Source organism: Uranotaenia lowii, chromosome 3, assembly GCF_029784155.1.
Source record: "Uranotaenia lowii strain MFRU-FL chromosome 3, ASM2978415v1, whole genome shotgun sequence".
Taxonomy (NCBI): domain Eukaryota; kingdom Metazoa; phylum Arthropoda; class Insecta; order Diptera; family Culicidae; genus Uranotaenia; species Uranotaenia lowii.
The window spans coordinates 265,172,481-265,198,202 of NC_073693.1; the positions used below are offsets into that span (position 1 = coordinate 265,172,481).

General features: G+C 32.3%; 1 protein-coding gene across 3 annotated transcripts in view; it reads right to left on the reverse strand.

Annotated features, from left to right (window-relative positions):
- Positions 1-10,704, reverse strand: part of LOC129751826 (chitin synthase chs-2) — a 145,308-nt gene extending 134,604 nt beyond the window's left edge. For all 3 annotated transcript variants that reach the window (XM_055747561.1, XM_055747557.1, XM_055747560.1), the window contains exons 1-2: positions 10,546-10,704; positions 2,557-2,846 (exon numbers count right to left, since the gene is read on the reverse strand). The gene's annotated coding sequence lies outside the window, so the exon portion shown is untranslated. The remainder of the gene's footprint in view (positions 1-2,556; positions 2,847-10,545) is intronic.
- Positions 10,705-25,722: the final 15,018 nt, after the last annotated feature.

The following is a 25,722-nucleotide window of genomic DNA, read 5'->3' on the forward strand; positions in this document are numbered from 1 at the left end:
GGTGTTGGTATTAAATATAAAATTTTATACAAATAAATCAAATCTGAAAAATTCTTCCGAATTTCATTAATTTTTGGAAGGTGTAGCAAAGCACACTGGGTCAGCTACTTTCCCAAAAAACATTTTTTTTCTTGAAGTTTTAACTAAAACAAATGTTTAACACGAAGGCCAACTTTAAATTTGAGCAAAATACAACAATGTTCGAAAATTTGGTTTGTTAGATTTTCGTAATTTTATTATTTTTTCGACCTGTTTTTTTTCTCAAATTATAGCTTCAATTGAACAGCGGTCTTTAGCTGACCATTTTTTTTTCATAATTTAAACATTGAGAGAAATGCGAAGTTTCACTGATTTACTCTGGATAAAACTAAAATTAGCCTCAATTTAAATTCGAATGATTCACAGAGAAAATCATTCAAATATAGGGTTTTTTTTTCTCAAAATTAACATCATTTTTTTAAGTTTATATAAGACAAGAACAAATAACTCGTTTAGTTCTTAGCATTTAAGGTTATCAGAATATTTTCCCGACAAATCCGGACCGGACGAATCCGTCAATTTTATCTCAAAACCAGGTATAATCCGGCCTTCTGATATTATGAATTTCTACCCAAAATCCGGGCCATATCCGGGCAAATTTGGTCAAATCCACGGAACTATTCAATCGAAAAGAATACATTTGAAAATATATTTCTACATCGAAACACATCAGCAGATTTTAAATCGTATTTTAGGCTTCCGAAAAACTGTTCATGGCTACTTAGATTAAACTTGCTCGAAAAAATCATTTCTACACGCAAAAGTAAAAGTATTATAACTTTATTTAAGTATTTTGTTTAATTTTGGAAACAAAATAAATAAATCTGTGGGGCCGGACCGACCTTTTCCAAAAGTTTGTGTCAAATATCCGGCCAAGTCCAAGTAAGACTGGGTAATCTGACAAGTTTATCTTACTATTGAAAAAAATATTCCTTAAGTTGCTTCCAATTTATAATGGCTCACTATTTTCTCCGAAATCCTTGCAGTATCTCTTGAATATATGTAAAGCTTAAGAAATAAGTCAAATTCCGGATGAAATAAAACAAGACTACCGAGCGAAAAAAAAACTGATTTCAATTAAACAATGAATTAATGGACGAGTTAAATTACATAAATAAACTTGGTAGATGATCGAAAACAACTGTTTACTTATATAAAAACTTTTTTTCAAATTTCTGATTTTAAATTACTCTGAACTACAACATTTTTGACCGAAGTGTTTGTAGTTTAAAAAGTTGGACGTGTTCTTGAGAAATCAACGTTTTAAACATATTTCATCTATCAATATTTTATTATTTTCTATAAATTATTTAAGCTGAAAGAACATTTACATATATGTACATGGGAATGGTCATGAAAATACGATTTTTAAGAGTTTCCAAAATGTCCCGCTTTTTCCGGCGATATTCCGGTTTTTTTTCTGAAAGTTTCTGGTAAGCCCAGGCTAGAGTCATTTATTATTTCAAATTTCGTTTTCTTAAATTTTCAATGAGTCTAGAGTAAGCTTGCCAGATTGCCCGGTTTTATCCGGAATAGCCAGGATATTTACAAAATCTACGAACGTTCTGGTCCGGCTTGGTTGACCGGATTTATTAAAAAATAGCCGGATTTTGCCCGGTTTTTTCACTTTATTTGCAAAAACGAATAAAAAACTCAAATCGAGTATATACTAACTATAACTTTTTTTATTTTCTTCTTCGACCAAAAACGAAAGTTTTGTCCAAATCAACGTGAACTATTCTATGGAAGCCTTAAATACAATTGAAACCCTGCTGATGTGTTTTGACAAAAATGTAATGTTTCAAGTGTTTTTCTTCTTGATTTTTTTCTGTAATTTTTAGGTTTTTGCCCAAATTTGCTCGGATATTGCCCGGTATTTGATTGAATTTTTTTAAATCAAATACCCGGATTTTGCCAGGTTTTCAATTCAAATAGCCCGGATTTTCCCGGCTCGGATACGTGCGAGAAAAAATCCGGCAACCTTAGTTTGGAGAAAATGAATTTGATAATAACTTTATCAAAATAATTCATTATCATTCGAGATAATCGAGTTCTCAAATTTTTTAGTGCTAAATTTTGTTATTTCCACAAAGTATCAGAGCTCAAATTCTTTATTTAGAGCCGTAAAATTTAGCTTACTAAATATTCATTCCAGATGACCTTTGAATAATTTAGGGTCTTTTTTTTTTGTTTTCGAGCTCATTGCTCATATTATATGTTTCTATGTTACTTCAAATTTCAACCGTGTCATATGAATTTGCGTTTGAACTTCAAAGCATTTGCGGCTCGCTTTGTAGTTATCTATATCAAGTATAATTTTAAGCAGTAGCTCAAAATGCAGTCTTTTGTAGACCTAATGTTTTCCTAAAGATACCTACTGATAACAGCCTTTCATGATCTTGCTAATAGAAAGCTTACTCAACTTGTTTTTGTATGAAGTCATTTGTGTTCGATGAAGTCTTTCAAATCGTTTTGTTTTTCTAAAGAAAAGTTTGTTTTTGTTTTCTGTATATTTACCTTCAGCGCTCCTCTCCTATCCAAGAAAACCGACGAAGCTGAATATAGTTATCCAATATTTTCCGCTTGGTTTGCCTTTTTTTTCTTCAGCTGTGTTCAGCAAATGATGCGCAGCTTCCACTCGTTTGAGATTGTGATTGCTTTTCCGAGAAAACGGATTTCCACTAATACACTACACACTAGGATTTTCTACTCTCAGTACTCACTCATAAACACATCACTAAACTCGCAAGCAAACACAAATCGTCACGGCTGCTCTCCTATCGATTTGGACTCCTTTCACCACATTTCTGTTTGGATGGATATTTTTGTTAAGGTGGGGGGAAAGGTGTTAGAAAAACTTTAAAAAAAACTTTAAGGTACTACTATCAAAGCCGATTTGTCCGAGGAAATTGTTGGCCTCATTTTTTCGAACAGAGAAAAAAAAATCGGTGATAAATTGCTGATCGTTTGCTTGGCGATAATGTTTTCTTTTCAATTCGATCGGTTCGTGTCTATCTCTATTGGCAGGAGGTGAATTGAAGCTGTGGAAACTCGAGCGAAGCTCTATGGCATGTGTGTGTGGTGAGTTTTTCTTTCCATCAATTGGTCACCAATGAATGGCTCGACCGAGTCTTTTCATACAATCGCTGAATAGTGGCGGCAAGAGAAACTTAAGTACTCCCGGCTTCAGGGTACAGCTGGTACCTTTACCCATAGTTTGCAGCTTAAATTGATCAAGATCAGCCAATGGCGGGCAAACACGAAAGGGCGCTTAGACTTCAATTTACCTTAGTGTGGCTTAAAATGAACAGTATTAGGAGACAAATAGCTTTGAGTTTCTTTATGAGAGATTTTATAAAGTAGGTATAGTTTAAAGGAAGTTTTAAACACTGGGTTGATATGGCAGCACTTGTTTTTTTTTTCAAATAATAACTTACTAACAAAATCCACCTAATATTTTGAGGATTCTGGATTCTAGCCGCACTGTTGCTGCAACCCTTCACCAATTGCCGCCACAAGGGTTTCGGCTCAGCTTAGTAGATATATTTTTATTTTCGATTAGACAAGAGAACTCACAAACACCATCAACACCAAAACAAATGGACCTAAGGGTTGCATGTTTGCATGTGCAGCAGATCGCATAGTGAATGGCGGCGGCGGCGAGTTTTACCCTTGTGCAAACTTAAAAAAAAGATCTTCGGGCCAACGCCGACCCACCAGCCAGGTGGGTGAGTAATTGGGTCCGTGCAGATCATGCGACGAACTTGAGCTATAGATTCTAGGTATGACTATGGGGTTGTTGCAAATATTTCATGCTAAAGAGCGCATAACTTCCTCCATCCCCTTTGAAGGTTCTTCACACATGTGAAAACCAGCGTTGAAGATATGGTTTGGAGCAATTTTCGTGGTTTCCGATGAACTTTTTAATTTTAATTGGTGTTTTCGGTATTGGGTAAAATGATAGTGTTCTCGATAAATTCCGAAGGTCTCATGCACCCAATTAGAATTACTAATTATTCAAATAAGATTCTCAATATTTTTAAACTTTTATTTCGAACTTCACTTTTTATCATAGGTATTTGAAAATGAAGATTTTAAACAAAAATTAATTTTCTAAAACATTGTGAGGAATTTTGTGCTTTGCAAAAACGTAACAGAAATTTTATTTCACCCTGTTTGTTTATACATGAGAATTTTGAAGTAAAATGTGAAAATGTTAAAACAAATCGGATAATATCTATTATTTTTTAAAATATAGTTTAAAAAATAACGTAGCTGTTTGTAAGCTGAAATCTTGGAAATCCAAAACTCAGAAACATTTTCAAGTTTCTCCATAAACTATATTGAGTCTATCTTTAAACTTTTCCTCAATTTGTGGAGTTTGATTATTTTGAAGTGCATTCGCTTTTGCAACTAAAATATCTAAGCAAAATTTGAAACCCAATTTGAGTAAAAAAAAGTATTTCGTAGTTCATCAAATGTTTTCGACTAATATGATTCAAAACTTGTGATCTTCAATACGCCATTAGATAATATTGAAATTTAACATCGATTATGCTTTTCCAATACAAAAATAGGTAAAAGTGATAGTTCAATCATTTGCGACAAAACGATGCAAAATGACATGAGTGTTTCAGCTGTGTGCTTTGATAGATTGAGTCGATTTGAGGTCATTTTTTTTTTATTTCTCAAACCCTGGGGTCTAAAAAGCGTCGTTCTGGTTTAAAACTCATCCATGTTTTTTTTGCTGAATTTTCAAGTAACGTTTACATGAGTAAATTTTATCCGAAATTTGCATTTTTGAAGCTTTCATTCAAGGGATTTTGCTAGGATCAAGGAGATACATTTTTAACCATCATCATTTGGAAGCAACTTAAAGCATATTTGCTTCAATCGAAAAATATTAACAGCGCTAGAACGTGCTCAAAGAACGCTTCACTGAACCAGATTGTTATTTTGATGCTAAGATAAGCTTGCCAGATGGCCTGGTTTAACCCGGATATTTGACACAACATTTAGGAAAGTTCGATCCGGCCCGGTTGCCCAGATTTCGTAAAAAAGCCACAGATTTTTTCACTTTATTTCCAAAACTGAAAGAAAATACTCCAATTTAGTTATTATAATTTTTTATCTATGTTATTTTGATCTTTATATTTTCATTCTTACTTTTATTCAAATTTTAGCTCACTTTTAGGTCATCTAGGACTTCTAGAACGATTTACCTCATGAATTTGATGGCATAATTGATTTTCATCTTTTTTTGGATCTCTCAATAGGACTTCCATAGATTTTACACGAGCCTGCCCAAAAATGTCGGTCAATTAATTTCTTCAATAGCTATCTCGAAAAGAATCCCTAATTTCAGCAGGACATTAATAAGCACTTTTTCGTGTTCACGTTTACCTTTTTACTTTAAAGTTTACTGTTTTTAAATTGTGCCATAGGTTTTAAATTGTGCCCTTATGAAAATGCGTACCTTAATTTATTGGTTTATATTGAAACAAATATTCTGATAACGATGCATATAAAAGTGGAACGTCGTGGTAGAAAGTATCCTATTTTTGGACCCTATACAAATTTTTCAAATTTTAAGAAGAATTTCCTTATTTTATGAAATAAAGAATCAATCACTGCAAATTACTGTTTATATAATTATTTTATCGGTAATTTCGGTGAAATTTTATAGTCTTTATATTTAAGAATTGAAAGATTATAGAAAGATATAGACCAAGGTCGAATTAAGGGGGGGGGGGCAAAAGGGGCAAAAGGGGAAAGCCCCCTCCCGGCTCAGGGGGGCCCCGAAAGCAACAAAGTTTCAGAAATCAAAGCTACAAAATCGGAAAGAAAACTTGAAATAGAATAACTAAAGGGGCCCTCGTGAAGTAATATTTAAAATAGTTTTTCTCCTGCATAAGTTAAGGAGCCCCCATAGTAAACAGGGAAGAAGTTCTCTCGCGTTTCGATTGCGAAGAGTTATGATATCTTGGTATTGAATTTCAAAATTTCCAACCCAAAATCGGGACAAATATAATGCGAACCGTATTCGAAACAAAAATTATGAAGAATATTGCATAACTTAATTTTATAACTCAAATTTTGATTTTTTTTATCGGAACATATCAGTCATACAAACATCTTGCACAATAATAATGTTTATTATTACGTTAACTTTCTAAGTAATGCTTACTGCACTAAAATAGCAGCTTATTTAGCCAAAACTGGCTCACAGTGCTAAGAGAGAACAGAGCAGCTTTATAATAAACATTTCAGAATTTTACCCGGGCAGTATCTGGGTTAATAGGGGAGATGGGGGCATAATGGCCACCTTAAGGAAAACGGTTATTTAACCATAGAAAATAGCTATAATATGGAGGTTACATTATTGTTTCGTGTTCAGACACTTGAAAAGCCTATTCCCTAACGGGCTGAAACGTGAAAAACTAGATGAAAACGTTAAAAAATGCATTTTAAAAAATTTTGCCAAAAGCTGAAAACCAGCCACTGTGGAGACATAATGAGAACCCCCCCTGAGGCAGTATGAGCACCATTAATCAGAGCAAGATGTGCGTTTTTGCCGGGGAACCTCAATTCGATGAAGTCAGGTGAGTCGTAGATTCATCAAACAAAGCAATAACAAAATAATCTAGATCTATTTGTAGAATACAAACAATTCACGCACGCTCATACATTAAGTGCTTTGTTCGGAGGATGATGCTACTAGCCGTATAATGTAACAATAAAAAAATCGATCATGAATTGTGAATGGAAAAATCACCTCGAACAGAAATCTAACTCTAGTCTTTTGATTACCTCTCCGACACCTTACCAATAGGCTAAATCGTCGGATGAAAACTAGTCAAGGTGTGGCGCTATAAATCAATTTTAATTCGCTGCTAGATTCTACGGCAGAAAATGCTCATTATGCCTCGATAATATGGTGCTCTATATGCCCCTAGTCAACAAATTTAAGTAAAAACCTGTTTTAAAATTGATAAAAGTGAAAAATCAAAAATTTTTTGATGGTCAAAATTGAGAAACAATGTGTACATCATGTTGCAGTGCATACATTATAGATCAAGGTTATTTTAAGATCATAAGAGCTTATTTCGTGGTGCTCAAAAATTATAATATTTTCGTAACTTGAGAACCAAGCTAGTTTTTTTTAAACATCTCTGTAAAGATGATAAGGAGATTCCTTTTTTTGTGAAAAATTAATACTATAGGAAGTACGAAACAAATCCTCATGAAAATTTATTTAAGAAAATACGCACTTTCGTAGAAAAGCGTAGTTCTCATTATGCCTCGGGTGCTCGTTATGCCCTCATCTCCCCTACCGGGTATTATTATAACTTTTCACATTTCGATCACTATTATTGAAATTGCCGTTGGTTTATAAATTCCAAAATCTTTTCTCTCCCTCTTTTTCAAAATAAAATCTATACAAAAACTGTTTTTGTAAATTGAGCCAATTGAAGGTACAGAGTTTCTTCATTAAATTTCCATCCCAATTTCTGTCTTAGACTTTAAATTCGTATTGAAACATTTTCAACTGATTGGACAAAAATCTATCATCTACTGCAGTTAATATCCTGAAGTGTGCATATAATTTTCATAAACAGCATTAGTAAATTATTAGAAAACGATTTCATAGTTAAGTTGCAAATATCATTCAGAGATTCTCTTTAATATATTTTCCCTTGAAACTTTGGCTTAAATAGTTGAATAACGTAGTTTTTTCTTATTCACTCTTATTTATCGAAATGCCTTTCAATGATTTAGCTGTATGTTTTACCGCTGAAGAGACAGTACTTTTTACGGCAAATACCGGTATGGTAGCATGTTGGAAGTCTTTGTTTGCATAAGAGTATCTCCAGTAAAATAAATTGTTTACCATTTCCGGCATTTTAGGACCAAAGTAGGCTCTAGGTCCACAGAAGGGTCACTCCTATATAAAAAAAATCAGCTAAAAATATTTTTCAATGTGAGAGCAAAATGAGCAAATTTAAACTACACTCAATGAAAAGTAAATATAATCACCATCTCCAAAGAGAAGATGTTGTTATCGATTTTGGTTTATGTTATTCGGTGAAAATCAAGTCAAATCAAAATAACTTCTTTACGTTTCGGCTTACTATTTTGTGTCGGCCATCGTCAGAAAAACTGTTAGGAATGCACAAGGCGAAACAATAGTAAGTGCTTCTAGTGTAAATAAAAGTGGCATAAAATTGTGTGTTATTTTAATATTCTATTTTTTTTATTTTTTTTTAAACAGTTTTTCTAAAGATGGCCGAAACAAAATAGTAAACTGAAATGTAAAGAAGTTGTTTTGATTTGACTAAATTTTCACCAAAAAATATCAACCGAAACCATAATATAAATTAGCGGTGAATGAAAATCGTCTCCATAGAGAAGATTTTACATCTCCGAAAGTCTGTAATTTAATAAAACGAGTCGCATCAACCGAAGTTTTAGGCGACATTTCATGCGAATGAATATAGATAGAAATATGCACATAAGACCGTTGAAACTTTAAACATGGGACTTACATTTGTTTTTTTGATACCTTTCGGGTCACCGAGAATTAGTATGAAATATTAGATGATTTGCATCGAATTAAAACTTTGAATGCGAATAAAAATTGTTACATACTATTCCAGCCAGAATATTCAGCTGAGCTGATCTCAATGAATGGTAGCTAACATTATAGGAAGTATTTTAAAATCTTTTATGAAATGTTTTGGCCAAGGTTCTAGAAACTAACACCCGCATTAGCTATGCAAATAAACCGTTTGTAATTACTTCCTTTTATTTTATGGTTGACCAGCTTTTAGGAAGCAGTCAGATATGCTTCGAGAAAAAAAAACCAAGTGTGTTCACATAAACTGTAATGCAAAAAAACTAAAAAAAATTGTATTATCCCATTCTATATTTTGTAGCGTCTCAAGTATATCCCCCGTGTTTTTTAAATGATTTTTTTATATTCCTTAAATATTCTTATTTGGGCAGAATGAATCGCAAAGCTATTTCACAGAATTTTCTTGGCTGTGAGAATAAAAGAACAAAGTAATGATAAGTATTAAATTTTTTCTAATAATTTTTTTCCATGGGAAGCTCGTAGCGGTGTAATATCTCTAGTTTATGGCTGCCTAGGAACTTCATGAATGTCGAGAAATACGATTTTTATATCTTCAAAAAAATCTGATAAAATCAAATATTTGCCGTTAATGATGTCCGGTTTTTCAACCTTTCTCATGCCACATGATAACCCGAAAGTTGACAGGCAATAAAACTTTACGGGTTTCGATGCAACTGAATGCAAATAACTTTAACTTTTTTATGAGGTCTTTATACATCCTGTTATTTTTAGCACCAGAGATTTGACAGTTTATTTTGTGTCAAATGCCGCCCCTCCTCTCCAAAAAAAAAAAATTCAATCTAACAAAAGTTTTCGAAAAACCTCAATCCTTCGCTCTTGGACACTTCAGTCTTCGGCAGCTAGCTGCAACTTTGTATGCCTCCATCGCATAATGTGAAATTGCTTTACTGTTGACGTTAAGTAATCGACAAACGGACACGGGCACAAGAAGCTCGAAAGAAGTCGCAAAGTAGTAGTTGAGGCGCAAATAAAAATATCAAATGCTAGTAGTAGTGATGGTAGCGAAAAGTAGCAACACCACTCTCAGTTGGTTCAGTAGCTGTAGAGCATCAATAATCAGCTGCCAACATCTTCGTAGCGCAAATATTATAAAACTTTTATGACGTTGGCTGCCGAAAGAATTAACTAGCTACCGAAAAGATAAAATTGCCACATAATTAGCTCGAGTTCCATCCAGCTCCAACGCTTCCAAACAGGCGAGGTTTTGTCATCTTCCGCGATCCGGGCCATGTTTTCTCATATTCCACCATTCGGGGTCTTTATGGTGTAATATCGAGATTTGTTCGTTCCTCTCTTGTCGTTCGACGTAGTCAACGTCTTGCGAAAAGGTTAAGGTTTTGACATTTGAGATCGTTCATCCAGTTCTGGCATTCTGTTTCAGCTGCTGTTATTCGATCGGCTCTAAAAAGAAGCTCCATAAAATCTTCACGAAACCACTTTTCCCAACAGGTTCCAGAAGGTTTTTTTCCGGGGACGGATATTCACTGTTAATTAATCATTTCATCTTCCACACGCAACGGGTCAGAAAGTGAAAATCCGAATCCAATCAAATTAAATCACTTCACTTTTCCGCCCGTTTCACAATCGCTAGCGGAAGCCTGTCTGGCAAGAAATCGTTGTAGGAAAACATGAAGCAAGCCAGCTCTTCGGAACGGACCTGTTCGTTCGTAAAAGTCCACGCGTATAGAGATAGACGACGACGTAATCCGAAAAATTGCCAGCCAAGTTTGTCACACAACCGCAGCAAAACTTCACACTCCACTTCTTAGGCCAATGGCGATGGACGGGTCTTGTGATTTCACTCGCCCCCAAACTAACTCAAGCAATGGGTGAGGGGGTGTGGGCTTTACCGATTCCAGCCAGGTGATCCTCCTCACAAGAGAACCGACGAGACGAGACGAGACGCGGACACTCGACAATTCGATTGATTCGGCGCGGACACAGCGAGAGCGATCTGCAGAAGCGACGACGACATGCAGCCAGGGTTCGTAGTCTACTGACTCGGAGAGATCTCCCAGATGAAGTCTTGAGCCCCAAACCAAAGCCAACACGTCCCATGCGCTGCAAAGATGTCGATGCGCATAGAAGCCAGTCGATCGCGTGCGTCGAGAGTTGTTTGAGAGCAAGCAGCTTTCTTGAAGGGGTCCCCCAAATGGTTGGTCGGCCACGTGCAAGTGTAAGTGCAAGTGCTCAGCGCTCTCTCTCATTTGCCTGGCTGAATAAGTAAGAAGTCGGTATGGACAATGGTTCGTTGCGCAGCGCCCGCCGTTAGTGAAAGGAAACTCGCTAAGAGACTTCAACTGGTTATGCCAGTGGTCGGCAATCTGTCCTACATAGTATTTTGTTTGTCTCGATTTCCAGCAAAAAAAATTGCTGGAAACTTCCAGCAATCCAATTTTTTGTTGAAAACCAGCAAACATTCGGCGTTGCAAGTTCTTCCATATTCCAGCGATGAAGCAATCATGCCAAAGGTAAATTTCAAGAGCAGAAGAGTTAAGTTTTTCGTAAAAGAAACTAATAGTTATCATTTCTATTTCAGATAGAGCACGATGATCAAGACTTGGCCAGATATTTATTTATTTTGATGTAAAATTTAAATAGATGTTACTTTGTAAAAATGATTTCCAGCAATTAAGGTTTCGGATTTCCAGCAATTGAGTTTGCTGATCGTTTTCAGAAATTCGAATTGCTGGAAATTTTGTTGGAAAGTCAGCGGGACAAAAACCAGCAATTCAAAATTTGCTGTGTACAGCACCTTGAATGTGACGGTGAAGCTCTCTTGCTTCATAGATATTATCATTCGGAAGTAAGGATGATTTCCTAAAGTCTAAAACATGACTTTATGGATGAATACTGCTCTGAGAATTTGGCATAAACAGAGCATTTGAATCCTAATTTTCCAGAAGAAATATCAAGCAAATCCGGGTTAATTGTAGCAAAAATTCCGGGATTATTTAAAAAAAAAAGAAAAAAAAAACACATCAATTTTTGTTAATCGTAGCTCATGAGCAGTGCTCTATCCTAAGCTTGCCAGAATTATTCCAGCACTTATCCGGGCCGAAAAAATTAGGCAATTTTATATTTAAACCTAGCCAAATGGGCATTTGATTTCGAAATTGACGACAAAAATCCGGGCAATATCCGCGCAAATTTTATCAAACTTACTCAACAAAAATCAAGAAAAAAAATTAAAAAATTATTTTCATCAACATTTAAAGACAGATTTTAAATTGCATTCAAGGTTTCCAAAAAACCTTTCATGATTATTTTCATAAAATTTGCTCAAAAAATATCGTTTTGGAGGCATACATTGAAAAATTTTTTACAACAAAATTTGTTTGATTTGCCAAAAAATAGTGAGTGAATCCGGGTAAAATCCGGGCAAAATGGCATTTTTCAATGAAATCCGGGCCACTGGGCCGGAACGTAATTTTCCCAAATTTTGTATTGAATATCCGGGCAAACCCGGATAAAACCGGGCATTTTCAAGGTTTTAAAGTAAAAAATTTCAAGATCTGAATATTTTGTCGCTATTCATTGGAATATTGGGTTCTGAAAAAGACAGAAGGTGGAAACTATGCTTTTCTTATTAAAAAATTAGATTCAAAAACAAAAGATTATGGTTTTGAATTGGGTTTTGAAAAACTAAGACAAACTCATGAAAAATATTTAAAAATTTAATAGTTCTTCTTTAAAAATCAGCAAATTTATTTCAAAATTTAAACAAAATATTATGATGAAAAAGATTAGTTTTTAATATTTAAGAATGATTCTTTTCTATAAACTCTAATCAATAAAATAAAATTAATATAAAAGAATTTAAATTATAATATAAAGGAATCGCATTTTGGTGTTCATGATTGAATGATTGATTTGGTAGATTCAAGCTTCCTGAACTCGATTCTTTTGTCAAATTTTGTCCATGCGCTTTGGTGATATGGAGTTTAAAAGCTTTAAAATGTTGCAGTTTAAATTGAAATCAATCATTGATAACTGATGAAGTAAAAAATCTACAATTACAGAAAAAATATCATTCTGAATTTGTTTATTATGCCTATTCAATTCAATTGAGGGATAATATTTCAAAGATGATGATGCATAATTTAAAAAACTTAAAATCAACAGTTTATAAAAATTTGGAATGATATAAAAAAATAGTGATATGAAAAAAAGTTATATCCTTTTTAGTTGGGACATCTGAAAGGTATGAAATTTTTATATAGACGGCATAGAAGGTTAGATCAATTGAAAGATGATGAAAATGATCGGGTAGAATTTATTTAGAAGCATTATCATCACATATCAAATTTCTGTTCCTCACGGGCCTACTACTATGAAGTGGTAGATACGGGGCGGACCACGCTTGGCCTACTAATGTGTGGTGGTAGATGCAACTCTATCTGTATCTTTACAAATTTTGTTTTTGAATAATTAAGCAGTTTGAATTTTGAATAATTTCTTCAGTCTGAAAACCCTTAATCGGCTAAAACGGTGTATGTCTTTAATTTGCTATATAATAACCAACAAAATATATTCACAGCTTCAAGTTCTGTTATCAAATAAGAAATCATCAAAAATCATTTTATAATAAGAATCCGGTGAATATTTGAAAAAAATTACAATCAATTGTTTTTGGAGAAAGAAATCTTCAAAATAAATTCTTATTTAATTTTTTTGTGGTTTCTGCTGGTTTAGGTTTCCAAACTTATTCTGATTAAATATAAAATTTAAATTTTGAATCCAAATTATTATTTTAAAACTGCGATAATCTGAAATTTGAATCCTTAATAAAATTCTCACATTGATGAGTTTATCTTGATTATAAAACTTAACTTTGAGCTGATCCTGAATCTGAATTTTTTATTTTATTTCCAGATCTGAAAACCTTACTTCAATATCTGAATTTCGAATCTTACAATGATTTCTTAATCTAAGATGCAGATATTTTTTTAATAAATTTAAAACTACCATGCGAATTCTGTATCAAAACCCTCAATAAGAAATCTCTTATCAAGATTCTAAATTTTCGGCTTTTGATGTGAAATCTTTCTTCAGTTATTTATTTGAAATTCAATTTGTAAATCTAAATAAAAATTTCGAAGTATGAAAATGTTTCAGGTTTTCAAACTTAAATTCAACTTTTTTTATTTCAAAATTTGTAAAAGATTTAAAAGTTGAAATGTTGTAATAGCTTTGCTGTAATTAAAGTTTTTTCACATTCCGAAATTATGAGTTTCAAATATGGAAAATGCATCTAGTTGAGGTAAAACGGAATGAAAAGTCCGAAACTGATCACAGACATCGAATATTAATGTTTATAAGCAAATCTGAAGCTATCATCCAGGGAAATATCCACACTATTAAATAAAAATAATGAAGAAAAGCTCTTGAAAACCTGTTCTCTATAGCAAATCACATCAGTCAATTTAAAATCATATTTTAAGTTTTCAAATATTCGTTCTTGTTAATTTTGTTGAAATTTGTTCAAAAATTTTATTCGCAAAATATTTATGAACCAATTAAAATTTTCGATTGATTTTGCAAATAAAGTGAGCAAAATCGGTAAATATCTGGACAATCTGCAAGCTTAGTATCAACTAATTGAAATTCGATTTTCGGCACTAAATTTCTATCAAGAAGTGAAACATTTTTTTTGAAAAAGCTGTAGTAGAATTGTGGACCACAAATAAGATTTCGAGGTGTTGGCTTAAGTACTAAGTCGAGATTATGACTCTTGAATCAGTAAATAATGCATCAAAATTTGATTGATATTTTGAATTTAGAGAAGAACATTTCGCTTGGTAATTTTTGAACATCGGGGGGGGGGGGGGGGGGGGGGGGTTGGGTGGTTTTGGAACATCATGGGGGGGGCTAACACCCCCCCCCCCGTTCCTACGTCCATGACTACGGTTATGGATCATCAGGGAAGTCATGTTTTATACCAGCATTTTTAATTTATAATAAGCGAAAAACTAAGTGTAGATCGCTGAAATGTCCAAAAAAAATTTCTTCGATTATCGTTAGAGTCATTCGAGTCATTAGAGTCATTCTATCCTCTAACAACAAATTTTTGATAGTACCGAGGCATTAAGACAGATGATTTCTGATGGACGACAAAACTTGTGAAAACTCCTATTTCAAGCCAATTCCAGCATTTGAATCCTATACCTTGTCTGCTCGTGGCAATATCCCTAGCATATTATAGTATGTGTTTGCTGGTTGTTTTGTATAAAATATAGTGATTTGCCAAAATTCTGCTCCTGTGGAAAAAAATCAATTTTCAAAACGAAAACTTTGGTTTTTGCTGTTTTTAAAAGCTTAAAAACCTTGTAAGTAACCTTCGCAACCTACGATCTATACTAACCAATTAGATATACTTTAAATTCTATCTCATGATGGGTTTACTTCGTTATTATCAGATTTTGCCAGCAGAAATTTCATTAAAACGCTTTAAAGGGGCCCAAAAATAAACAAGTTTTGTAATTTTGCAAACAGCTGTATCTCCTAAATTGCCCTCAGCTTCTTTTAAAAGAGAAATGTTGGACCGAAAAGTAGCAGAAATTAAAGGAGGAGGATACCGCCACCTGAAATACAGATTAGACGAAGTATAAGTATGGAAAACTGATCAAAATCATGACTGAAAAAAGTGTGCGACGGCCGATGGGAGGTACCAAGAATAAAGTAGAAATATTTCTTACAAAAAACGATAAATAATTTTTATTAATTTTTTCATGAATCATCATGAGATTACCTTTATTTTCTTCATAGAAAGTATCTCGATCAAACTAATGGTTTTTGAGATATACGATTTTGCAACAGTCTCATTTCTAAAAGAACCACCCTTTACAAAGTCTGTCGAAAATGGGAACCCAAACCTCAGCCCATGTCGTAAGATCGCAGAGGTTCAAACTGTCAGCACTCGGAAGCTATCTTCGAGGCTCAGCGCTCGAGCAAGTTGTACCGAATTTGCTGTTTGCTGATAGCGGTGAAAAGCCAATTTTCAATTCCAAATTCCATTAAAAATTAAGCGTTAAATAAAGTTGAGCAAACTCACAGATTTTTAAGCGCTTCTGGTTTAAGTTCCAGTTCTCAATTTTGATTTTTTGAATCCCAGGAAAACTTTCAATTTTTTTTTAATGAGAAAAATCGTCATTAGTGACTTGAGTGTTACTTTATCGTCTTTTGAAGGATTTTCCATATTTTCCCTTATATTAAAGTAAAATGTCACAATTTACAATGTTTGGCATTATTTTGCTATGAAAATCTTTTGTTATGTTCTCCCTGTTCGTTTTCATGTTTTTTTTTAATTTTAAAGTGATAGTTGAATAACAGAGGAAAAAGGCATCTGATTAAAACAACAAATTAAATATTGTGTTTTACCTATCAATAATATAGCACTTTTGCCACTAATTGCAATCAAATTATTTAATTATTTAGAAGAATGAGGGCAAGACGAGCACTTTAAGCTAACGCGTGGTTTAAAACGAGTAGTTAAGTAAAAACTGGAGTTATATTTGATTGAAGGCTAGAGTGGGATTTTAGACACTTAAAAAATATGATAAGTAGCATGAATACCTGGTCAAAGTTTTGAAAAATGGAATACAGTAAACACTAACAAATCCGATGGTTTTCACACGTACGGGGTAAGATGATCCCCAAGAAACTAAACGTGATTTTCCGAAAAATCATACATTTACCAAATGAAAATCCAAGTGTTTTAAATATATGGCAGTAAATAGATTAGAAATTAATTTAATTTTCTATTAGGTTGGAAATTTCAGCACAAACGCTGAAAATGATATGTAGGGTTTACTAAGCACACATCACATTTGTTTATTGCTGGAAATTCTATCAGATCTCCATTTGATCTGATTCAAATAGTGGGATGATTACCTAACGAGAATGTTTGCCAGCCGATGCGGATTTTGAAGCTTATAAATTGGTGAGCTCGGTCCTTGGATTATTTTTTTATAATCATCTGCAATTTCGTCTTGAAATTAATCTGTGTAAAGCACAAATTATGTTGTAAAATTCATCATATTGTGTATGAAAATGTTAACAAAAATCCATTAAGATTAAAAATTGTAAACAAAGATAAATAAAACTAGCGATCGCCGGTTTGGGAAGTTTTTTTTCATGCTATTGCCATAGGGCTATCTATCAATGCTAAGCTTGCTGCGACCATAACAGTTTGCTGCTTCTCAAATTTATGCAGTTTAGATTTTGAAACCTTCGGTGAAATGATAAAAATGTTTTATTTTTTCGTCTATGTGATTTAATTTCAAAAGACAAAAGAATTGCGAATATGCTTGCTTTTGTTGGATTTTTTATTATATAAAAAGATGCTCGAGTTCCTTTCAAATCAGGGAAAATAACTATTATGAAATGGAATTGCAGGTGGTAATAAGGTAAGATATGAAACAATATTTTAATTCAGTAGGGGAGAGTGGGTTATCGTGAGCCATGGGGAAACGTGGGCCACTTTTAATATCTCAGATGCGTGTTGAGATAAAAATCTCAAACCAACTGTCATCGTCGTCGTTTTGCGTGATCAATATTTCAATATTCAATATGTTGTTGACTAAAATACGCATCATATGCTTCTTTTATTTATTAAGCTAAAAAAAGTTAGAGAAATTTACATAGGTACATAATAAAAAAAAAAACACCCGCTAATTTCATCGATGGAGAACCTAAAGTGCATAACAAAAATATGCTCATACGCTTATGATCTTAGTTTTGTCATGATCTTTCACGGAATTTTTGATGAAACATCAATAAGTTACACAAACGCAACAAATTTGCAAATCATAGCTTGTGGGGAATCGTGGGCCACACATCTTGAACCACCTATATTTTTATGTTTTTATACAGATTCAGAACTTAAAATTCGTTTTTCCTATCTGTAAAATTTTCTTATGCCAAATGAAGAGTTATGAAAAATATTTTGTCCATCCCATATAAGAAATTTTTCCAAAACGTTCGCGAGCCAGGTTTTGAAATCTAGTCGATCATACACAGTACTCTTTTTTATTTCATCATCTGAAATTGCTGTAAAATAACGAAATTAATTAAGAAATCATAGTTTTGGGTCAACTCATAAACTTTGCAAGTTATTTGATCAATTTGGATTTGGTGGCCCACGATTCCCCACCATTTTTCAAAATCCAAAAAATATTGCTTTTTTTCAAAGAGTCAGAATTTGGGGGAAATAACTTATTAAATTTTTTTAAAGAATACCTTATGATACCTTGAAAAAATAGAAAACCACACCATTTTTTATTTTTATTTTATCTATATATATAAAAATGAATGTTTGTCTGTCTGTCTGTTCCCTATAGACTCGGAAACTACTGAACCGATCATCGTGAAACTTGGCATCTGAGGGTTTTTGGGGCCGGAGATGGTTTCTGTAATAGTTACAAACCGCTCCGACTTAAGGAAGAGGGGGCTTCCATACAAAGTTTGTAGTTTTTCGAAACAAATTAAAGTCATGGCCTTCAATTTCCTGAGATTTTTTTTCCTTTGGGCGGTTTGTTTTTTGTCTCCATGGTCGAGGCGTCGCGAGCCAACGTCGTGAGAGGTAGTAACCATGGCATAGCATACTGACCAGTGGGAATATTTTGGCGCGTATTCCTCAACCAAGCATATTTTCAATGCAAGGGATGGCGATATGGAGCCTTGATGTGAAAAGTCATGGCATCCATTTTTAGAGATTTTCTTTTTTTTGAGGGGTTTGTTTTTCGTCTTTATGGTCAAGCAAACGTCGTCGCAAGTGGATAGTAACCAAAGCATACGTTCATTGATCGCCTTTTTCTCAATCAAGTACCTATATTTCTTATGCACGTGGGGGCGATATGCAACCTAGATGTGTTTTTCTTGCTTAATTGTACACAGCACGTGTAAATAAATGACGCCTAGATGTGACACGGATTGGTATTTTATGAATCGAATCAAAACCAATTGAAAGATTTGCAAAAATACTTCCATATTTAGTTCGTGTTAATGTAGGTAGCATCTGTTGTCTAAAAAAATAAATTTAGTTCTTATGCTAATGAAATAATGGTATGACACTTTGCGGACAATTGAAAAAAATGCAGAAAGTAAAAATTTACATACAATTTTTTAACCCATTTCGCCTACAAGGTTATTTTGAAATCATATTGATAACAGAAATATGAATAAGATGTTTTCAACAGAGGTAGATCGGAAAGATTTTGTTGAACATGTAAAAATGTACTAAACTGAAGTTTTACCAAGCGCCATTTAAATTTAAAGAAGATAAAAAAAAAATCCGATCGGACACATGAACTGATCAAGAGCTGTTTTCTTTAAATTAGATAAGATAGGACTGACGTGTGCATAAATGAAAGGTATCAGGGAAATAAACTGATTTTTGTTTACCAAAAGTGAGGGAATTCAATTTCCAATTTATTTTAAATAACTCTGAAAAAAACATTGTACTTTTTGCTTACATACCAATTTAAGTACGTACTTAACATGAAAAGTGTTTTTGTGTTACATGGCTGCATAAAAGAGACTTTTGATCCGCTTCTTTTTTGAAAAGTAAGACTTTAGAACTGATATTCAACTGGAAGCTGGAATGTTTATGAGAAATTTTTATTAAACCTTTGAAGTGTTGAAAACAATATTCCCTTCTGTCAACTTAAACGGTGGGGCAAGGGCAAACTTCGAACTTTCAAGAAATTCATCTTCAAAATGATTCAATATGTTGGAAAGACCAGGAGGTGTATTCCGAATGATGAAGCGGAATACTGCAGATATATTAACGAAATTTGATAAAACAAACAAACAGAAATACGTATTAAATCCATTTTAAAGCCTTTACTCTGACGCATCTGAAAATAAGCTTTGCGTTTACACTTGCCCCAATATACGGGACAAATGTTCACTAAGAAATTTGTTTTTGCCAACGTTTTTAAATATTTGACTTTCAAAGAGAAAATAAAAAACGCTGAAAATTTATTTAGTGATGCAACTGATATTTTTTTAAATATTTATATTTTTTCTTTCATAAATTTATTAAAAAAAAACAAAAAATTTGCACTGTATAAAATCGAAGATTTTCGTACCATGTCAAGTGCTGTTTGGGAAAACTTCAAGCTGTAATGTTGCCATACGGCGAAACTTTTTTTTAACATAATTTTGGCGCAAAAAGGATAGATATTCAAACTGCTTCTAAGGGCAAGAATGGTGAAAAAAGCTGTTTGAAAATGGTTTTTAAAAATCCTTTTCATCGTTTTTTTTTTAAATTTCCATAGCTTATTTTTTCAACTTCAAAAATACACCATCTAAAAGCTTATCAGGAGCTGGAAATGCTCATAATACAGAATATTAGGAATGTACTCAAAAAACTGTCCCGATTAACGCTTTTGATCGGTTTTCAAAATTTAATCTCCATAAAGTACAATATGCAATAAATTCCAATATGCGAATCTTTTTCTTTCAATAAGAAATTTATGTAAACTGGGGCCGGGTAGATCAACCTACCTTCTTCAAGCAGTGGGGGACAAAATTGGAAAAGATAAGGGAGCTTCCATGTAAGTTTAAGATAAAGAGCTTTATTGCGTACGGATATTAGGCATAACTCAAAAATAGATGTGGCAAATGTTTTATGGAAGTTCGTAACTTCCCACTTTGGGAAAAAAAGGAGGAAAATATTGACATTATTTAAGTTATTGTGAAGCTTTAAAAACAGAGTAAAAATTTCAGATCTTGAAAAACAAATTTAGAGATCAAGTTTCAGTTAATAATATATACCATCTTTGAATCGCAATTCGGAACTTCAGCTGCAGCTCTCATTTCAAAGTTGTTGGTTCTGACCTATGATGAGGTTTGATTTAAAAAAATGCTTACAAAAATCTAAATTTTAACAAATTACATTTATGTTTGGAAGGTGTAGCAAAGCACACCGGGTCAGCTAGTCTTTTATATTAAAGAAGTTATGGAATAACTAAAAATAGTGGCCCATGATTCCCCACTCTCCCATATATAATGAAATAGCTTAACTCTACAGGGGTTTAGTGGAGGGAATAAACAGGATTCTTCATTTGTTTCGAACAGTTGGAAGGGAGTAAGATGAGTCAAACCAGTCCCAAACCAGTGGTAACGGACCTCTTGGTTGTGCTGCAATTATTGATGATGAGTTAAGAATGAACAATTTTTGAATGTGCGATCGAGACTTCTCGTACCGACTCGGGTCGAATGACCTATCAGCCACTGGTGGGTTCTCATACATACATACATACATACATACATACATACATACATACATATATTATTTAGCCAAACTTGCAGCAATTTAGCAATTTGCTGGAAAAATTTGCAATCTCAAGTGCTGGAAAGCAGGAATCAGAATAATTGGAATCCAGCAATTGTCAGTACTGAAAATCAACAAACCTTTAAACACTGATTTAATGCTTTTCAAAAACAATTTTAATTACATTTAATCGTAAAATGTTATAAAATAAAAACACTATTCCATTTTTTTTTAAATTATTTGAATCAAAAAATAAGAATTTAAAAAAAATCCGCATCGATTGATTGTTTCTTAATATGTTCATCTACATACCTAAATGAATAAAAAAAGTTTTCAAATTAAGTTAATATCAAGAAAAGTGTTCTTGAACCTTGAAGACAGATTTTTGCATTTTTGTGGATCATACGGTATAACGGTCAATATTCACTATACATTGGCAATACACGATGTGGCATCGAACTCAAAAAAATCGAGATTTAAAACTTATATTCGCTTCCAACTTTACAGGTTGCCAATCCCTGGTTTATGCTCGTGCTGTGAAGTTGACTCCCTTAAGTCAATTGTCGTCCGTCAGACAAACGTGTGCTCCCTCAGCTGTGAAGGCTGTTTGGTTCGGTTGTTGAGGCACAGCTCCCCTAAATAGCAGAGAGAATCTTGTGGGAGAGTGATTTGTTTTTCTAGTGAAATTATTTTAAGCATTTTAAATTGAGCTTATTTTCCATGTCTTGTCTCAGTAGTGGTATCAAGCATGTTTCTTCTTCTCTTTACACAAATCACAAACTCGGAACGGAGACATACAGAATTCTTAGGTTGGTATACATTTGATTGGTGATTTGGTTTTTTTTTGCGTATGATTCATTCAATCGTTTTTTTTTTTTGCTGAAGGACGATTCGGCAATTGAATCACATCAGCGTACGTCGATGAGCTGGCCCGAAGTTTTGCTAATGATTCCCTAATTTAATCAATATGATTGGATCGGAAGACAAATGGTGCAGTTGTCCGTGGTTTACAATTGATAGTTATTTTACGGAATGTATGTTAAATTCCTGTATTCGAAAGAGAATGATTTCAGATGAAATAAGGTTACTTACTTACTTACTTACTTACTTACTTACTTACTTACTTACTTACTTACTTACTTACTTACTTACTTACTTACTTACTAACTTACTTACTTACATCGTTACTTTTTTATGACACGATTTTTTACCAGTCTTTAGAAATATAAAAAAAAATAATTTGTTTTTAATAAAAGAATCTTTGTATCTATATCAAAAATATGACATGATTTTTCTACACATCAAATTTGTGACTTCTGGAAACAATCAAAGTTTTGCTGCTTTTTGTTTGCAGGTTTCTCAGCAATGTGAATTTCTAGAAACGATATGCAAACTCAATTGTTGGAAATCAAAAATCTTGAAAAAGCATTCTGGAAACCTACGAACGATCGTTTGAAATTCTAATAAAGACCCCGTTAGATTTTGACAACACGCCCGTACATTTTGTGTTGCCAAAATCGAATGTTGCCAAAATATAAAGGTTTTTTTGTCTCAACTTTTTGTTCAGTGATTTTCACAAAACATCTATGATTTGATAACCTATGATTTGATAATCTATGAACAAAAACGTTATTTTTAATCGATTTCCGAACATTTGTCATTTTTAATTTTTTCATCATGTATTTTACATGATGCATTTTACACTTTTCTAGTTTTGTTTATAAAATTTGTTTTCTTGCTGTTTTTATCATTTTTCATATTTTTTTTTGTTTTTTTTTTGTAATTTTCAGTCTTTTGTTTGCATTTGTTTTGAAACTTTTTGAATTTTTCATATTTTGGTCATTTCTAAGCTACTTTATAAAATTTTCATAATACTTTTATATTCATTGCTGCATTTTATCACTATTTTCGATCATGAAAACGTATTCATGGTGTTTGTCTAAATTAAATTGGTCTTGTTATAACGAAAACTAACAGGTAATGTTGTTTCTAAAAACCGTTCGATTTTGGCACATATGCCAAAATCGGATGTTGTCGAAATCGAATGTTGCCAAAATCGAATGTTGCCAAAAACGAACGGGGTCTGTATGTGTTGTGAGCCTACGTGGTTGAATGATTCTACTGAATCAAAGCAATCGAAAGATTCCTTGTAATTCCTTTTTCCCAATGAAATCAATTCAGAATTCAATATCATGAACCAAATATTTCAAAACTCCAAATTCAGAGCCCTGAACTCCGTTTCTTGAATTCACCATTCAATTTTCAATTCTCATAGCTCAAATTTTAAGAACATGTTTTCTAGTAGAATATTTAAATTAAACAAATTGAAGAAATTTAAATTCCAAGTTCCAAAATTCAAATTAAAGGGTTTAAAAATTCGAAAAGTGAGAAAATATAAAATAGTTGAAATCCTTAAATTCATAATTAAAATATTTTTTTTTTGTCATTTGAACACGAATCGATAATTTTTTAACTAAAAACTTAAGTTTCAATAACTACTAACTAGGTATACCTTATGTAAATAAAATCCAAAATGAAATTCAAAAATTGCAAATTTAACAAGATCAAAATTTGCCTTATTTCCTAGAAATAATATCAATATTCAATCAAGAAATTGATTTCTAAAACAATTTTCCTTCTTATGAACATAACGCAAAATCGAAAAAAAAAATTAATTTTAAGGTTTCGATTCAAAATCAATCAGAATCAATGTTTCAAATCAATGCTTTTTCGATAAGTTATTAATAAATTATTCAAAATGATGTTCCTTATTCTGAAGCTGAATGAGAAATAAGCTTGAAAATAAATTAACGAATTTGAAATCAATAGAACGCAAACGAATTAAATTTTCGAATGAAACTAGAATTTAAACTTTTAATTTAACAGAATTAATTCAAAACACATAGCTGACGGTTGAATTTAATTTGATAAAAAGAAGAAACTATTTAGTTTGAATTGAAGAGTGCCAGTGATCAAAGTCAGAGATCAATCACTTTTGAAATTCTTCCAGTTATCAAAATTAAAGGCTAACAAAGTTGATTTTTTAAGTTCACAAAAATAACTTTTTATAATTATAATACAACAACCAAGTAAATGATTTCAAGATCTTTGGGCGTCGAATTTTTTTTACAATAATGTTTCTATTTCAGCCGTATGTGATAGAAATCGAGCTATTTTTGCATCACAGCATGCGAAAACAGAACACGTATTGTAAGAAATCTTGAAGGTAGCAGATCTTGAAAATATTTTTGCATGGTAAAGTTTTCAAAATGTGCTACAAGTGTCAAAATTTCTACCACTTTTGCCCAACACGAATGAACTTGCTGAATATAACATGTTCAATTCAACATTGAACTTAATACTGTCAAAATATAGGTTGGATTTTTTTTCTGAATAATTAATTAGAAACTGATAAAAATAAAAATAAGGAATTCCAAATATTGTTGTAAATCTTGAAAGCACACAGCAAATAACTATTAAGTAAACATTTTGCATTTAAAGTAGCTTTAAAGTTGCTACTTCAAATCATAACTTTTCATAAATTAATTAAAATACACAATCGACTCTAAAAATTTAAAGATTTAAATTAAAAAAAAACGTTAATAAATTTTTAAGTGCACGATTTAAAGTTAAAAATTTGAAGCTCTGAACATTCTGTCGATGTCATTCGAATCTTTGAAAGAACAATAGAAACAATGTTTTTTCTTGAAAATTGCGATAAAAAGTTTAAAGAAAACATAGGTTATATTTCATTGGTTGAAGACTGCTAAACGATTCGACTTTTGCTTTAAAAACATTTAAAATTCAGTTTGGTTTAATTTTTTTTTAATTCGTTGAAATTTATTTTACAGAAAGGGAAAAAGGGGATTTATTTATCTTTCTTTTTGCAAAATAATTTTTTTTTGTGGTTTTCTGAAAAATTGATCATAGATTTCTAACCTTTATTTACATGATTTACTTCATAATTACTCATATTAAGTTCTTAAATACTTCAGACCTTGAACCATTTGAATGTGAAGAATGCATTTAAAATAAGTTTGTACGAATACTCACTATTAAAATTTAGGAAAAGAGCGGGGGTTATGCGAAAATCTTTAGAAAAAGTCCAGTTTTTGCAGATTTATTCACATTAATACCTTGTATCCATTACTATATTACGAATCAGCTTGATTCTTAGAATAATATTGTTAACTTCATTACAAATTTTTTGTTGAAAAAACGACAATCTGGCGATTTAATAAGAAAAACAAGAAAAAAATAAAAAAAAATTATGGCTGAATTGTATTTTTTGAAAAATATTTATCTGATCAAAAACTTTGTAATGAAGTTAATGATATTATTCTTAGAATCAAAGTGATCAGTAATATAGTCATGGATACAAGGTATTAATGTGAATAAATCTGCAAAAACTGGACTGTTTTTAAAGATTTTAACATAATTTTGATTCTGTTTTTTTAAGTTTTATTATAAATTATGACTTTTGAACAAATGTTAAATATTATTTGTTCAAAAGTCATAATTTATAATAAAATAAAAAAAAAACAATCAAAACTTACAAACTAATATTTAATTCGAAATACAAAATTTAGCGATGTAAAGTTCAGAATTAAGATTCCATTTTTAAATATTCTGAATTGCTTCTTAAATTTTTTAATCCAATTTGCAAAACCCAAAATTTAAAGTTCAAAACTTTAAGGTAAAAATTTAAAACTCATGCAGGTAAATCTAAATTCCATATACCTATATA